Genomic DNA, 12813 nt, shown 5'->3' with positions numbered 1-12813 from the left:
ATCATGAACTCCTTATTGCCAAATTCAGGCTTAAATTGAAGAAAATAGGGAAAACCACTAGACCATTCAGGTATGACCTAAATCAAATCCCTTATGATTATACAGTGGAAGTGAGAAATAGATTTAAGGGAAAGAAATAGAGGAAAACAACAGAATGGGAAAGACTAGAGATCTCTTCAAGAAAATTAGAGATACCAAGGGAACATTTCATGCCAAGATGGGCTCAATAAAGGACGGAAATGGTATGGACCCAACAGAAGCAGAAGATAAGAAGAGGTGGCAAGAATACATGGAAGAACTGTACAAAAAAGATCTTCACGAGCCAGATAATCATGATGATGTGATCACTCATCTAGAGCCAGACATCCTGGAATGTGAAGTCAAGTGGGCCTTAGAAAGCATCACTACGAACAAAGCTAGTGGAGGTGATGGAATTCCAGTTGAGCTATTTCAAATCCTGAAAGATGATGCTGTGAAAGTGCTGCACTCAATATGCCAGCAAATTTGGAAAACTCAGCAGTGGCCACAGGACTGGAAAAGGTCAGTTTTCATTCCAATTCCAAAGAGAGGCAATGCCAAAGAATGCTCAAACTACCGCACAATTGCACTCATCTCACATGCTAGTAAAGTAATGCTCAAAATTCTCCAAGCCAGGCTTCAGCAATACGTGAACCATGAACTCCCTGATGTTCAAGCTGGTTTTAGAAAAGACAGAGGAACCAGAGATCAAATTGCCAACATCTGCTGGATTATGGAAAAAGCAAGAGAGTTCCAGAAAAATATCTATTTCTGCTTTATTGCCTATGCCGAAGCCTTTGACTGTGTGGATCACAATAAACTATGGAAAATTCTGAAAGAGATGGGAATACCAGACCACCTGACCTGCCTCTTGAGAAACCTATATGCAGGTCAGGAAGCAACAGTTAGAAGTGGACATGGAACAACAGACTGGTTCCAAATAGGGAAAGGAGTATATCAAGGCTGTATATTGTCACCCTGCTAATTTAACTCATATGCAGAGTATATCATGAGAAATGCTGGGCTCGAAGAAGCACAAGCTGGAATTAAGATTGCCGGGAGAAATATCAATAACCTCAGATATGCAGATGACACCACACTTATGGCAGAAAGTGAAGAGGAACTAAAGAGCCTCTTGATGAAAGTGAAAGAGGAGAGCGAAAAAGTTGACTTAAAGCTCAACATTCAGAAAATGAAGATCATGGCATCGGTCCCATCACTTCATGGGAAATAGATGAGGAAACAGTGGAAACAGTGTCAGACTTTATTTTGGGGCTCCAAAATCACTGCAGATGGTGACTGCAGCCATGAAATTAAATGATGCTTACTCCTTGGAAGGAAAGTTTTGACCAACCTAGATAGCATATTCAAAAGCAGAGACATTGCTTTGCCAACTAAGGTCCATCTAGTCAAGGCTATGGTTTTTCCAGTGGTCATGTATGGATGTGAGAGTTGGACTGTGAAGAAGGCTGAGTGCCAAAGAATTGATGCTTTTGAACTGTGGTGTTGGAGAAGACTCTTGAGAGTCCCTTGGACTGCAAGGAGATCCAACCAGTCCATTCTAAAGGAGATCAGCCCTGGGTGTTCTTTGGAAGGACTGATGCTAAAGCTGAAACTCCAGTACTTTGGCCACCTCATGTGAAGAGTGGACTCATTGGAAAAGACTCTAATGCTAGGAGGGATTGGGGGCAGGAGGAGAAGGGGACGACAGAGGATGAGATGGTTGGATGACATCACCGACTCGATGGACATGAGTCTGAGTGAACTCTGGGAGATGGTGATGGACAGGGAGACGTGGCATGCTGAGATTCATGGTGTCGCAAAGAGTCGGACACGACTGAGCGACTGAACTGAACTGAGCTGAAACCATTCACATCACCATTTCAATCATCATTAGAATTTGATCATCATTCAAGCATTGATGTTTAACATGTGCCCACCATAATACAAATACCTCCAGAACATTAATATCACATACTACCAAGTACATGGTGGAGGTGCAATTTCACCTCTTTATGAGGTTGGAGAACTAGTCGTTAAAAAGGGAGCTGTGCTCTTCTTTTCTCGTGGTCGAGGTGAACTGAGGTTCACTTTGGGTCACCCTTTGTATTTTGAAAAACAGTAGAATTGATTCTTTCACTACACAAATGAAAAGTAAGCACTGAGCCATTGTTCTGAGATAAGGGTTTTGGGAAATACGTGCACTTCAATTCTGCTGGAAACACGTGGACTTTAATTCTGTTGTTATCGAAGCATGGAGCTTTATGGGGAGGTGTTAGAGCAGAGGGCAAGTCTGGGAGCATCTGAAGAAGATGCTGATAAAGAATTTGAGCCTTTCCCTTATGGTTCAAAATTACTGACACATTTCCCATAAAATCATGTGACCTTGAGCCTGGGTATCAGATGAAGATGAAAAGCCTCATGAACTACCTCATCATTAGGAAGTTTGAAACAGTGACCTTGACCAACTCCCTTCTGTTGGAGAGGAAGGCGGGTTTTGGAGACAGTGTGTGGATGATGCAGAATTCTTTTCACCCCTGTGTCTTAGAGGAAAGAGCTCTCTGACCCAAACAGAAGGAATAGATGAACAAAAGTAAAGTTTGCGGATGTGAGCCATTTGGGGGAAGGATCACCCATGGCCACACAAAGAACTGTAAGAGAGGGACTGCTTCCTTGCCCCTGAAGAACCACGGTGAGGATGCATTACAGCGGCACCAGCAGCAGGGAATGGGGCAGCATTTCGCCACAACAGTGTTTCTAGTTACAGGTCCTCAGTCTGGGGCTTTTGACTATTCAGACTGTCCAGCCCCATAAGCTCCTGAGTGCTATCAGGATGGACCTTTTGAACTGGATATGTCCTCCTTGGATTCTTGAACATGCCTCCAGTGGAGAGCAAGAAAGACTAGACTCCTTTCTCATCTCTGCATGTGGGAGTTTGAATATTAAATAATATGCAACCTTGGGACATATAGGTAATACATATACAATTTATGAAATTATTTGTACATGATTTTTCCATGATGGTTCAGATGGTAAAGAATCCGCCTGCAGTACAGGAGATCTGGGTTCAGTCCCTGGGTCATGAAGATCTGCTGGAGAAGGAAATGGCAACTCACCCCAGTACTCTTGCCTGGAGAATCCCATGGACAGAGGAGCCTGTTGGGCTACAGTTCATGGGATCACAAAGAGTTGGACCTGACTGAGCGACTAACACTTTCACTTTAACTTATACAACCCTTACAACAGCTCACTGAAATAGCTGAGAGAGATCATGAGTCTGTTTTCTGTGTGTCAAATGCTGTGCTTCTCCTCTGGCAGGCAGGAGATAATAGATGTGAATGAGAGATCAAATCACCAACATCTGCTGGATCATTGAGAAAGTAAAAGAGTTCCAGAAAAACATCTATTTCTGCTTGATTGACTGTGCCAAAGCCTTTGACCGTGTGGATCACAATAAACTGTGGAAAATTCTGAAAGAGATGGGAATACCAGACCACCTGACCTGCCTCTTGAGAAGTCTGTATGCAGGTCAGGAAGCAACAGTTAGAACTGGACATGGAACAACAGACTGGTTCCAAATAGGAAAAGGAGTACGTCAAGGCTGTATATTGTCACCCTGCTTATTAAACTTCTATACAAAGTACATCATGAGAAACCCTGGACTGGAAGAAACACAAGCTGGAATCAAGATTGCCAGGAGAAATATCAATAACCTCAGATATGCAGATAACACCACCCTTATGGCAGAAAGCTAAGAAGAACTAAAGAGCCTCCTGATGAAAGTGAAAGAGGAGAGTGAAAAAGTTGGCTTAAAACTCAACATTCAAAAAACCAAGATCATGGCATCCAGTTCCATCACTTCATGGGAAATAGATGGGGGAAAAAGGGAAACAGTGAGAGACTTTATTTTGGGGCTCCAAAATCACTGCAGGTGGTGACTGCAGCCATGAAATTAAAAGACACTTACTCCTTGGAAGAAAAGCTGTGATCAACCTAGACAGGATATTAAAAAGTAGAGACATTACTTTGCCAACAAAGGTCCATCTAGTCAAAGATGTGGTTTTTCCAGTAGTCATATGAGAGTTGGACTGTAAAGAAAGCTGAGCACCAAAGAATTGATGCTTTTGAACTGTGGTGTTGGAGAAGACTCTTGAGAGTCCTTTGGACTGCAAGGAGCTCCAACTAGTCCATCCTAAAGGAAATCAGTCCTGAATATTCATTGGAAGGACTGATGCTGAAGCTGAAACTCCAGTACTTTGACCACATGATGCGAAGAACAGACTCATTTGAAAAGACCGTGAAGCTGGGGAAGATTGAAGGCAGGAGGAGAAGGGGACGACAGAGGATAAGATTGTTGGAAGACATCACTGACTCAATGGACATAGGTTTAGGTAAACTCCAGGAGTTGGTGATGGACAGGAAGCCCTGGCGTGCTGCAGTCCATGGGGTCGCAAAGAGTAGGGCATGACTGAGCGACTGAACTGAACTGAACTGGAGATTCTTTAGGTTTCCCCAGTGGCTCAGCGATAAAGAATCTGCCGGCAATGCAGAAGCTGCAGGAGACGCAGGAGCCATGGGTTCGGTCCCTGGGTCAGGAAGGTCCCCTGGAGAGGGAGATGGCAACCCACTCCAGGATTCTTGCCTGGGAAATCCCATGGACGGAGGAGCCTGGCAGGCTACAGTCCACGGGGTCTGAAAGAGCCAGACAGGACTGAACAACTGAGCACAGCAGCACAGCACACGCATTCCCAGGCCCGCCGAGAAGCCCAAGGTCGAGTCAAACCTGAGGCCTGCATGTGTTGAGTGCAGCGAAGGGGCTGCACACAGGTTGCTGTCAGTCTTTGGAGAAGGAGAGAAGAGCTCTGGCCGAAGGAGCTGAGGAAACCCCAGGGAATGAAGCCCAGCCCAGCAAGGCTAGTCAGAATGAGCACTCACGTCCCTAATGCACTTTCTGGGTACTAAGTGAATACCATGCTCCAGTTTGAATTTTCCATTCCTGGATTTATTTCTGAACCGCTTGCTGCAAAGCTCTTCTCCACTCATGGATGGACCAAATGTGCTATTCATCCCCCCATATCGTGCCTGACCTTGTGCTGGGGTTGTGCCCTGAGATCCTGCTGCTGTGACCTTGACTGCCTTTGCGAAGGTCAAGTCTACTTCAAGCTGTCTTGCCTAACATCTCTCTTGATGTGGCCTCCAGAACGTTTCAGTCTCATTGCTTAAGTCCTTCTCCAAGGGTATCTTTTCCTCCTTGTTTATTCCCTGCACCTGCTTTCCCCTGCCCTCATGTTGAGGGCAGAGGGCTGGATAATATTAGTCTAGGGCCTAACAGACACTTACATTTTGGATAAATAGAGATTTGTTTTTGTCATGCAGACTTATACTTGTACACCGAACAACACAGCAGTCTGAAGCACCGAGGAGTTTTCCTTTAAGGGGTTTACAGCTAGACCATCAATTTCCAGGACGTATTTGTTAATTCACTCATTTACTCAACACAAAATTATTGAATTCCTACTGCATGCTAGGCATTGTGCAGAATAGAGGAGTTATCGTTCTGAACAAGACAGATGTGATCCTAGGTCTTACAGAGTTTGTAAACTATCAGAAAGTAAAATATTGATGAGTGGTAATGGTGACAGTCAACAAGAAAACCAAACCCAAGTATGTCTGGGAGGTGCAGGCATTCTGGGGGTGGTGAGGGGACTGGTACCGGGGTCCAGCCCCTGTGGATCCAGGGAATTCGAAGCATGGATGGCGCTGGCGAGGAGAACTTATTTATTTATTAATATAGAAATATAAAATTAGATTAGGGAGAGATAGTGTAGTAGGAAAATTAAGTGGAGAAAGAATAACTCGGCTTACGGGGAAGGCCAATAAAGTTCCAGACAAGGAGCTTGCACCATCTACGTTGGGCCACCGGCGCCCACTTGAATATCGGGGGGTGCCCTGCCTTGGGCTCCCCCTCGCATGGATCTTAAAAGCCGGGACAAGTAAGTAGACATGGTGAGCCTCCACGCCCCAGATGGGAATTCAGCCAGAAATTAGAGAGGAGACACAGGGGAAACCAGTCCAGCGACTGGCCCCCTCCTCTATTGTCTAGAAAGGCCTTTTATACCTTTTTTGTACATAGAGATCAATGGGTAACACAAAATTATGCACTGTTAGCAGTCCAGACTCTTATCAAAACCAGGCTTTTCTCTCTGCATACCTAATTGTATACACAAGTCTTAGGTGATTTACATCATCTTCTGGCCAAAAAGGCCAATTAACATTTTACAGCCTTTTTTCTGATAAGGGTTTGTCAACCCGAAGACTTATTTGTGTTGATCTTCCCAAAGTCTGGTGCCACTCTCAGAGAGCACTAAATAAAGTTACATTCTTACATAGCAAGGACACAAGAGGAGTGCAGTGATATATAACAAAGAGGAAAGTAATTAACTCAAAAGTCTAGTGTTGCTAACATCAAAAATACTATATATCTTTTTCCATATCCAGTTTACATTGATTAACATCCTCCCAGGTGACTAAAAGATAAAGAATATGGAGGCCTGGCAGCAGTCATTGAGTCAACAGTGAAAACCCTCTACCAATATAATTTTTAACTCTTTAGAAAAGGCTCTGTATCTTTAAGATGCTTTTAAGCTTTGTGCCTCTTGCAGTTGGGGGGCTGTAAGCAATTCACAAGCTGTAAGAGGTCCGGGAACCTGTTAGGCAAGCTAGAGAGTTATCAGAGGGGGTTTAACTGAAACATCCCTTTCAAATGCAGAAGGCTAAAACCCTGATTTGACTTTTTCCAGAGAAATATCAGAAGAGTGGAAAAGCAGGCAGATTCTTTTTTTTTTGGGGGGGGGGGGGTGGATGCTCAGGAAATTCCAGGGGGAAAACCTGAGGTCTGATTAGCCTTGCCATCAGAGCTCTGCCGCATGACCTTGTCACGGGTGGAATTCCTCACGCTGACTCCCGGCAGACTGGTGAGGACTTGGGGTTTTATCTCAGAGGTAAGGGGCTTCCCTGGTGGCTCAGTGGTAAAGAATCCACCTGCTGATGCAGGCGTCACTGGTTTGATCCCTGGCTCAGGACAGTACCCTGGAGAAGGAAATGGCAATATTCTTGCCAGGTAAATCCCATGGAAAGAGGGGCCTGGTGGGCAACAGTCCATTAGTTCACACAGAGGCGGACATGACATGGCAGCTAGAGACCAACAGTAGAAAGCAAAGTGACTGAAGAACAACAGGAAGCCAGTGAGACGGTCTCCTCACGGGGTGAAATGTCCGACTTTGGTCTTCTGGCATCAGTGGGGGAGTGGCAGAGGGGGACCACCCTGGATTCAGGCTGACCAGTTAGACAGCCTCTCAGCACCCAGGTGGGAGATGCTGGTGGCTTAACCAGAATGATAGGGATGAAGACAAAACACAGGTGACGAGCTGTCTTCAAGAAGAAAGTCTAGGGGACGCTTAGAAATGAAATGCCCACTCCTACTTCTTTCTAGAAAAGGCAAACGTTCCAGTTCTGCCCACGTTTCATCATAGCATCAGACACTCTCTTGTGGAACCATAATGCAGATACCTTATTTAGTGCCAAGAAAGTTACAATTTCAGAACTTTCTGACAAAAGAAAAAAGGGAAAGGGGACTTCAAGTGCTTGAGAAGGAGGAGGTGCTCAAGGGAAGGGAGAGAGCACTGAAACCCAGGGAAGGGGACTGGGAGGAGTTCCTTCCCGAAAGACCACGGGACGCCTCCTGGCGCTTCTTCTCCTCCGTGTCTCGTCTATCAAACGAGAAATGACTTCTGCAGATCCCCGTCATGGCGATGTGGCCAGCCGTTTCCTCTTGGCTATTTCACGTAGATCTGCAGTCCAGAGGATAAGCGTCTGCACGCTTCTCCCAGGATGTGTGTGGTGTGTGTCTGTGTGTGTGCATGTGTGAGCACCTGCACGCCTGTTCACACGTGGTCACACAGGTACAGACTTAACAGTTTGTCTAGAACTTGAGAGTCACTCCTGTGGGTTTTTTGCAGGAGAGTGTTTCCATAGCGATGTGAACAAGGTGAACTTGAGTCTTCGAGAGGCTATTCGATGGGGCTCTGGCAAGCCGTGTAAAATCACTAATTGCAAACACGTCTGGCTTCTTCGGCATCCACTCGTCGGGGGAAGCTCACAGGAGGCTGGGTTCGTGTCTGTGTCCCACGTGCAACTGGAAACGTGTTCTCCCTCCCTTCAGCATCCAAGACTCAGCCTCTTCTGTCCTCGCCGCCCTTGCCAGCCTCAGAGCCGCTGGGGTTTGAGCAGAAGGATCAGCTTCTTCTGTCAAAGATTCGGTGAATAAGCGATCTTTTGGGGCTTATTGATTCAGTCGCATCATTTTAACTGCCTTTGTTAAGAGCAGTTTTTTCACAGCTCATTTGGACTAAAGTCCTCACTGAGTCATCCTCAAAAGGTCTTGGACGCACACAGCTCCTTCTCATCACTCATCGCGTACGTTCCTTGTGCTTAATACTTTAACATTTTTTAATCTATTTATTTTATTTTTGGCTGTGCTGGGCCTTCATTGCTGCCCAGGGTTTTCTCTAGGCGCGGCGAGGGGTTGCTGCTCAGGGTTTTTTCTATGCGCGGCGAGGGTTGCTGCTCGAGGTTTCCTCTAGGAGCGGGGAGGGTTGCTGCTCCAGGTTTCCTGTAGGAGCGGCACGGGGCTGCTGCTCAGGGTTTTCTCTAGGCGTGGTGAGGGGCTCCTGCACGGGGTTTCCTCTAGGAGCGGCGAGGGGCTGCTGCTCGGGGTTCCCTGTAGGCGCGGTGAGGGGCTGCTGCTTGGGGTTTCCTTTAGGAGCGGCGAGGGGCTCCTGCTCGGGGTTTCCTGTAGGAGCGGTGAAGGGCTCCTGCTCGGGGTTCCCTCTAGGAGCGGCGTGGGGCTCCTGCCCCACTGCGGGGCTTGTCATTGCAGTGGCCTCTCTTCTTGCCGAGCATGGGCTCCAGGGTGCTTGGGCTTAGTAGTCGCAGCACATGGGACCTGAGAGCACGAGCTCAGTGCTTGTATACACAGTCTTGGTTGCCCCACAACATGTGGGGTCTTCCTGGTCCGGGGGTCAGACTCGGATCTCCTGCAGTGGCAGGTGGGTTCTTTACCACTGAGCCACCAAGGAAGCCCGGTGTGCTTAATCCTTAACTGAAGCATCTTCTTGGGTAGAACTGAGAGCCGTAAAATGTTAGCAGGCCAATGTGCGTTTCCCGTTGGTTACCAAAGTACAGAAATCTCACTTGCCCGTGTCGTCTTTCAGTTTCCTACTGAAGGCAGAAGACGGCCCTGTTACTTGGGAGGCCTCGATTGGCGGAGGCAGACATCCAGCCTGACCTGCTCTGAGTATCAGAAGGACGCACAGGCTCTGCTGAACAAGTGGCCTCAGGTGCCTGTCCCCAGGAGCAGAAGTCCAAGAAGAAGGGTTACCTTCCATTTTAAAGGCTAAAGATGCTGGGAACACAGAGTCCAGCCTCTCTTGAGTTTCCTGAGACTTCCTCTGTGAGGCTGGGATGGTAAAGGGCACAGCCTGTGGCCAGGTGGGAGCCAGGCACCCCAGCTGGAGCAGGCACATTAGGAGGAAGCTCGGATGCTTCCCCAAGTCAGAGGTGATGTCTGAGCTGGAGAGGCCATGCGATTCAAACCTTTGACCAGGTGGGTGAGTGTGATCAGGGCCACCTGGGCAGTCGTGATGGTTTGGAACTAGCATTTGTTATTTCCCATTCAGACCAACCTACTCCTCAACAACTTTCTTTCTGTGAGGTAGGGCTTCCCTGTTGGCCACGAAGGCACCTGCCAATTCACGAGACACAGGTTGGATCCCTAGTCCAGGAAGATCCCACATGAAACTAAGCCTGTGCGCCACAACTACTGACCCTGAGTCTAGAGCCCCGGAGGCACACCTTTCGAAGCCTGCGTGCCTAGAGCCCATGCTCCACACCGCGAGGAGGTGCACAGCGAGGAGCCTGCGCATCCTCTTAAAAAAGAGAACATCCCCCCATCAGACAGCAGCCCCGACTCACACAACCAGAGAAAACCCAGCAATGAAGACCCAGCACAGACAATAAATAGATCTGTGAGCTGGCTGAGCTCCTGTAAAGTGTAGAGTTTGAGTGGGAAATAAGAATGTTACAGAACTTCGCTGACAGACCAGTGGTTAAGTCTCAGCACTTTCACTGCTGGGGGTGCAAGTTTGATCCTTGGTTGGGGAACTAAGATCCTGCAAGCTGCTCAGTGAGGCCAAAAATCAAGGTTTTAAAGAAAGCACTGAGCTTCAAAAAAGGAATGTTACTTCAAAGAAGCCTCTCTGTCACAGATGTTCTGAAATGGTTTTTTAAAATTAAAAAAAAAAAAAAAGCAAAAACAAAAACACCACAAACACAGACGACAAAAATAAAAAGTAAGAAGAAAGAGACTGGCATTTCTGGAGCTATTTGTAGCATACAGTCATGTTTGTGTACCTCCCAAACAATTTTGGACAAGTTGCTCACATCTAAAACTGAAAGTTTCACCCAAAAATCAGAACTTATCTTTTTTTTTGAAAAATCAAACAACTGGCATTGAACCGGGTTCACTAGCAGCTGCCTGTTCAGGATGAGGTGGAAGTGACCCACCTTCCCAGGATTCCCTCCTTCTGATGTCATCACGAGTCCCTCCTTCTGACGTCACCCATTTAGCCCCGGTGTCCATATGGACTCACACTTGCAAGCACCAAGAGCTGACTGACTGGTTCAGTAGAAAAAGAATCTATTAGAGTATACTCAGTGGTTTGAGACTTCCCAGGTGGCTTGATGATAAAGAATCCTCCTGCCAATGCAGGAGACACAGGAGACAGGAGACATGAGTTTGATTTCTGGGTCAGGAAGATCCCCTGGAGGAGGAAATAGCAACCCACTCCAGTATTCCTGCCTGGGAAATCTCGTGGACAGAGGAGCCTGGTGGGCTGCAGTCCATGGGGTCGCAGAGTCAGACAGGACCGAGTGCTGATCACTCGCATTCAGTGGCTCACAGGCTCTTAGAAGGGAAGCCCTGGCTTGGGACTGATGCACTCGGGGGGCACACAGCTTGTCCTGCTGAGACCGGACCCCAGCTGTGGCTGCCAGGCGCAGACCCACACAGGGCCTCCTGGCACATGTCGCCTGCTCCAGGCCCGTGGTGCTGGTTCTGCTCCAGAAGGGGGGCAGCAGCTTCCTCTCCCCCCAGAAAGGGTTCCATGAGCTCTCACTGCCCTGTGCAGGCTTCAAACTCAATGATGGGTGGGGGGTGTCTGACTGGCAGAGTTTAGGTCATGTGCTTGTACCCTAGCTGCAAGGGAAGCTGGACATGACTATCTGGTGCTCTCAGCTCTGCTTCTTGAGGAGAAGGGTCCCAGAGCTGAGAAGGGGTTTCTACCCTTGAGTAACCAGAAAGAGCCACACCACAGATGCCGGCCACAGCCCTGAGGGCACTGGAGTTTCCACCCTTGCCCTAATTAATGCCCTGTCTAAGCCCTCATTATCTATTGGCTGAGTGGAGTGTAAGACTGGGAACTTGAGAAAAACAAATATAGGAAGAGAGTGAGAAAAGCAGAAACATGGAGGATGCATGGATGGTGAAAGGGAGAGAGAATGAGACGCAACCACAAGGGGCGTGCTCTGACGCGCGGCCCATCCATTTCCTCATTCTCTTTGCTTTTCTGTCTCTTTTGCTTTATAAAGTCTCCACAAAGCTCATTCAAAGCCCTGTGAAATTCTTTTTTTTTTTCTTTTTTCTTTTTTTTGTGGTCAGGAAATACTGGACCCAACCCAGAATCTGTTCAGCTCAGTCAGTCTCTCAAACACCAGCTGCCTCAGTGATGAGTTGGTCTATCCAAGAGGTAGTTATTTAGCCAACAGACAGATGGCCAAGAGTGTCAAGTTAGTTGGTGTATTGTTTCTCATTCAGGATGCCCACAGCCAGCCCGGACAGGCAGAAGCCAGAACCCAATGGATTCAGAAGCCATAGACTCTCACCTTGGAATTGTTCCTAGAATCCTGCAGGTACCCAATTAGCAGGAAAAGGCCAGATTTTGCTTCATTGAACCCACAATCTAACAAAGAGGAAGCATTATCAGAACCCCAGGGGCAGAAAAGAAAGTGGCTGAGCCGGTAGCTTGGCCAAAACTGAGACACTCACAGCCCAGCGTGAGGAAGGGAAAACAAGGCCCAGCCATGGAGACAGGCGTCCAGGGGAGGAAAGGCCACCGAGCAACACGCTCCCCCCAGGAGCAGAGGGTGGGTTATTACAGAGCACAAGGAATGCATGAGGGCTAGAGAAGATGTAAGAGAATCTTTGGAACTCGTGTTGTGATTGGAAACGCACTCAGAGAAGGCGCCAGAGTCAGAGCCTGTGCCTCATCGCTCCGTTCTTGAACTTCGACGGATGTCTAGCACATGCGTGCTGTGCGTCCAGAACCGTTCTGGGAAATCAGCTCTGTTACAGTGAGCAAAAAGAAGGTCCCTTCTGCCCTCGTGTAACTCACAGCACGATGCGGAAGACAGTTTGAGTCACATGAAGACAGTGAATGTGAAATCACAACCCTGGGGATCACTGTAAATGAAAAGCGCACAAAGCTATGAGGTCATAAGATGGTCTAACCATGTATATAATGATATATATAAACTATTTGTTATTTAATTTATTGTATATGTTTATACACACACATGCACCTATATCTCTCCACCTTGGGCTTATGGTCAATAGCTTTTATTAGCATTGTGAGATTTGAGATCTGTCTTCTTATTCCTTAAGTTTCATTCCTGTTTGTT

This window comes from Capra hircus, chromosome 13 (assembly GCF_001704415.2).
Source record: "Capra hircus breed San Clemente chromosome 13, ASM170441v1, whole genome shotgun sequence".
In the NCBI taxonomy this organism is placed as follows: Eukaryota; Metazoa; Chordata; class Mammalia; order Artiodactyla; family Bovidae; genus Capra; species Capra hircus.
This window is presented reverse-complemented; position numbering follows the sequence as displayed.